This window comes from Manihot esculenta, chromosome 8, assembly GCF_001659605.2.
Source record: "Manihot esculenta cultivar AM560-2 chromosome 8, M.esculenta_v8, whole genome shotgun sequence".
Classification (NCBI taxonomy): Eukaryota; Viridiplantae; Streptophyta; class Magnoliopsida; order Malpighiales; family Euphorbiaceae; genus Manihot; species Manihot esculenta.
Window position 1 is genome coordinate 34,021,798 of NC_035168.2, and position 5,515 is coordinate 34,027,312.

The window sequence follows — 5,515 nt, forward strand, 5'->3', positions numbered from 1 at the left end:
TTTGGAAATTTTCATCTCATGTGGGAGGTCAAGAACATAAGCATTGTTATTGATCTTTTGAATGATCAGAAATGGACCAATCTTCTTGGCATCAAGCTTTTTCTGTCCTCCACCACGCTCCTTGAGTAAATACACCATAACTTGGTCACTGACATTGAATGACTTGAAACGCCTATGTTTATCAACTGTAGCTTTATATTTGTCATTGGTTTTTGTAAGGCATTGTTGTACCTATTTGAAAACATCCACGTGCTGCTTAGTAAAGTTGCTTACTGTGACACTGTTGTGAAAACCTGTGGGAAGGGCAATAAGATCAACTGTATACGCTGGGACTTTCCTGTACACAACAGCAAATTGTGACATCTTTGTGAAGCTGTAGACAGCATTATTGTAAGCAAATTCTGCTTGGGCAAGAGCAAGATCCCAAGCAGTTTTCTTGTTATTGCAGATGCAGCGCAAAAGATTGCCAAGCGTGTGGTTCACCACTTCAGTTTATCCATCAGTTTGGGGATGGGCAGCACTGCTGTATCGAAGTTCAATTCCAAAACGTTTCCATAAAGTCACCCAGAAATAAGCTAGAAACTTTATATCTCTATCCGAAGTAATGGTCTTAGGGACGCCATGTAAGCGAACAATCTCCTGGAAAAACAGTTTTGCCACATGAGAAGCATCATTAGTTTTCTTGCAAGGAATGAAATGCGCCATTTTGGAGAACCTATCAACAACAAAAAAAATGGAATCAAATCCACGTTGAATACGTGGAAGACTAAGAACAAAATCCATAGATAAGTCCTCCCAAGGATGTGCTGGAATAGGTAGTGGAGTGTATAAGCCTGTATTATGTGAACGTCCCTTCTGAGTTTGACAAACTAGGCACTTCTGGACCATCCTGTAATACCCGACTAGACTCCGGTATCGGGATTCCTACCGTCCGGTGGAATCTCGGATGTCGGAAACCTCTAGAAGGGTAAAACTATGATTTTATGAAATGTTTTCATGTATTTCATGTTTTTAAGTAAGAAGTTAAATGAGTTTTTGCATGAAAAATCTTTGGAGGAAAAACCCAGGTTCGGCCGCCGAAAGCCAAGTTCGGCCGCCGAACATGCATGTGATTAGGAGGCACGTTAGGCCCCCGAAAGCATGAGTGAGGGAAGTGCAGGTTCGGCCGCCGAACCTTATATTCGGCCGCCGAACCTTGCATGCATGCGGAGGCACTTTCGGCCCCCGAACGTGGCCTGGCCAGCCACCTATAAAAGGGGCACTTAGCCGAAATGGGAGAGTTTTCTCCCATTTTCAGCCACAGCAAGCTTCCGACCTCCCTCTCCCAAATCTTGTGTTTTTCCTTCAATCCCCACCATTTTCTTTGAGTTTTAAGGTTCCACAAAGGTTTTTGAGTGTTTTTAAGCAAGTTTGGAGCTTGGAAGTCTTGGAGCTAAATCCCTCCATTTTCCGAGCTAGGGTCGTTCTTCCTCTCGATCTTCAAGAGGTAAGCTTCGATCTATGCTTCTTTTATGTTTTATGAAAGTTTTATGCAAGATCTATGGGGTAGAATGCATGTTTAGGCTTGTTGTTAGGTTTATGTTGTGATTTGAACAATGTATGTTGGAAATGTGATGTTTGAAGTGTTGTAGTTGGGGTATATTATAGTTTGAGACCCCTAGGTGTGATGTATGATGTGTATGCATGTGTAGAAACAAGTTTATGCACGTTTTGAGGCGTTTTGGAGGCTGTGGACACAAGGGAGCCAAGTTTCTGCCCTTCGGCAGAAACTCAGGTTCGGCCGCCGAAGTGACTTTCGGCCGCCGAACCCCCTTGTGGAGGCAGTTTCGGCTGCCGAAGCCTGCCCCCGAAACTCAAGTTTCGTCTCTGTCTGGGAGGTTCGGCCGCCGAAAGTGCCGCCGAACCTGCATGACTTTCGGCTGCACAGGGACTTTCGGCCGCCGAACCTGCCGCCGAAAGTGCCCTGTTCAGCCATTTCTTGCATGTTTTCATGTGATGTTTTCAGGATGTTTTAGGAGGTTTTTGGGGAGTATTTTAGAGTCATATTCATGTATGTTTGGTCCCTCATTTGAGTCCACCTGTGTAGGTTCGGACCCGAGGAACCGAGACCCCCAGCAATGAGCCAGCTGCTTCAGAGTCTCTTCAGAGCTAGCCAGAGGTGAGTGGAATAAACTTTAAGTTTTAAAGCAAATTAATGAAATGTTTTAGCATGATTCACGCATCATGAATGCCATGAGATATATTAGGTTGTTTGCATTAGAATTCACGAATATGGTGCATTGCATACTTTGTTGTTGATGTGGATGAATGTTGAATGATCCATTAGCCCTTGTATGTCATGATAGCCTATGTGAGTCCAGGTGTGCCTGCTACGGCTCTACGCCCCTGGCACTATGACAGATTATGGAGGTCCGGGTGTGCCTGCTACGGCTCTACGCCCCCGGCATGTATAAGTAAGAAAGATAGGGGCTAAATGGTGACAAGTTCATCCTTGTTGTGAAATGTTTGTGTTATGGCGCATACATGAAAGCATGATTTAAATTGATGTTTTATGATTCTGCTCACTGGGCTCTAGTAGCTCACCCCACTCCCTTTATCCCCAGAGTTGCAGGTACAGGATAGATCAGGAAGTCGGCTAGAGTGAAGTTAAGTCATGTATATTGTAATAGATAGTAGTGGACATGAACATGATGTAATGAGTATTTATGACCATGTAATGTAATGAATAAATTGATGATGTATTGAGGTTTATAGTAGTGCTTGACCTAGAGGTGTGTGAATCCCCATTATGTACAGAGTGTTTAATGAGTAATGATGTTAATGACCATGATTATCCAAGCTGATATGTATGATGATGATACCCCATTGGAGTATTTGATGAGGACTCCAGTGTGGGGTTTATGTATGATTTTGTGCTTGCACAGGTTTTGCTTGGATAAGAGAAAAGAAAAATTTTGACAGATCATGTATATGTTGTTATGTATGGGATTTCACAGGTTTACAGAAGGTATGTAGGCTTGCTACGGGTCCCGGCGGCCTTAAGCCGATCTGGATCCTAGCGCCGGTAACGGGTCGGATTTCCGGGTCGTTACAGAGTGGTATCAGAGCCCTAGGTTCATATGGTCGGACCTAGAGTGTCGGGCTCATAGATGTTCTAGAAGGTCAAGCACACTAGGAAAATAATGTCCACTAGGATAGGATGTAGAGTCCTGTCTATATGATGATATGATATGCCATGATGATATGCATGTGCATAAATGCTATGATGTGATGCTATGTATGTGATGAGGGTTCATGTGTTTCCACATGAACCATATGATGCTAATGATTGTTTATGCTATGTGCTGTTTTTCAGAAGATAGAATGAGAGGAACTCGTCGATCTGCACGATTGACTGGAGTGCCACCTCAAGACGAAGGCGCTGATGCCCGTCCTCCAGCATTGCCTAGGGCAATGTCCAGTAGGTCCAACAGAGACAGAGTAGCTAGAGACCCTAGAAGGTCTTTGGATTTGGGTAGAAGCAGATCAGTAAGGGGAACAGTGCAGGGAGGAATGTCTGAGGATATGGAAGTAGATCAGAGGAGGGATGGCAGTCTCGGTGTGAACATGCCGGAAGAGGGCATGGGAGAATCAGAAGGAGGCGCTCAGGCCTCGAGTTATGTCCAGCCACATCACTACCCACCCTATTCACACCATCCAGGGTATTCGATGGGAGGTACATCGGATTACCCTAGTTTTAGCCCTTATCCTCCGCACATGCCATACCCACCTTACTACCCACCATACTCTCAGTACCCCACGTACCCACCTCCACCTCCCTATACCAGTACAGCAAACCCTACCCCAGGGGATGTTGCACCTCCACCACCACCAGTACCTACTGTCCCGGAAACACAAGTACCCAAACCTACCTCATCTGGAGGGAGCAAGGTCAAGATGACCGATTACATGAAGTTGGGTGCTCCTCAGTACAGAACAGGCGATGACCCATTTGAGTATCTGAGCAGGGTCAAGACTATTACAGATGAGATAGGGGCTGATGACAGTAGAGCCATTCAGATGGCTGGGTTCACACTGGAGTGCAAGAAGGCACGTGGTTGGTTCAAGAACTATGTGAACCCAAGAGCAGACAGTATGTCCTGGGAGGAGTTCGCAAATGAGTTTGCAGGATGGGCTTTCCCTGAGAGCTCTAGAGAGCAGAAGATAATAGAATTCGAACAGTTGAGGCAGACTGAACAGATGAGTGTGGAGGAGTACACAGACAGGTTCCTGGAGTTGTTGCCATATGCTGGGCAGAATTTGGACACAGATCAAAAGAAGTCAAGTAGATATATTATGAGACTGCACTCCAGGTATTCCTCTTTGATACAATCAGCAGAGAGGGAGAGTTTCCATGCCATAGTGGATATGGCTAGGAGAATGGAGGCTTGTGCTATCGTTGAGGGGAAGGTAAAACAGTCAGTGGCACAGTCTTCTGGTTCCAAGACCCCAGGTGGGGGAAGGTTAGACTCTTCTTCTCTGAGTGCAGCAGTTGCAGGCAGTAAGAAGTGGGACAGAGGCCACAGAAAATCTAAGAAGAATAAGTTCTGGAACAAGATCAAGTCAGGTCTGGGTTTAGGCAGTGGCTCAAGCTCTGGCGCAGAGGTTACAGCATGTATGAGATGTGGGAGACCACACAAGGGAGTATGTCTGGCAGGGACAAACACATGTTTCAGGTGCAGACAGGCGGGTCATTTGGCTCGAGATTGTCCTAGAGCAGTCTTTGCAGCACCGTCTCAGCAGACAGCCTCCGGCAGTGTAGTGCAGCCAGTAACTCCAGCCGCAACACAGGCCAGTGGCAGAGGCAGAGGGAGAGGGTCAGCCTCTTCATCAGCAGGATACAGAGGTGAAGGTCCATCAGCTCCGGCACGGATCTTCACTATGACTCAGCAGGAGGCCAACACATCCAACACCGTGGTGGCAGGTAATCTCATCATTGGATGTTCTGATGTGTATGCCTTAATGGACCCGGGTGCATCTCATTCTTTTATTGCTCCGAGAGTCGTGGAGAGGGTAGGATTGATGGTCTCTGGGTTAGAGTGTCCCCTATGGGTCAGTGGACCCAAGTGTGACCCGTCAGTGGCAGAGGCAGTCTGCCAATGTAGTCCAGTTTTCATAGAGGGAAGATGCCTTTCCGCCGACCTCGTGGTTCTAGATTTGACAGATTTTGACGTCATTCTAGGGATGGATTGGTTATCGACCCATGGTGCTACCTTGGACTGTAGAGACAAGGTAGTCAGATTCAGAGATCAGGATGGGTCAGAGGTCGTCTTCAGAGGAGACAAGAGGGGTACACCTAGAGGTCTGATCTCAGCTCTTCAGGCTCGTAGGTTGCTTAGGAAGGGATGTCAGGAGTTTCTAGCTCATGTGAGGGAGTTAGATAGTCATGTCAGAGAGCCCGCCTCAGTGCCTGTGGTGAGTGAATTCTTAGATGTTTTCCCAGACGAGCTGCCAGGGTTACCACCTGCTAGGGAGA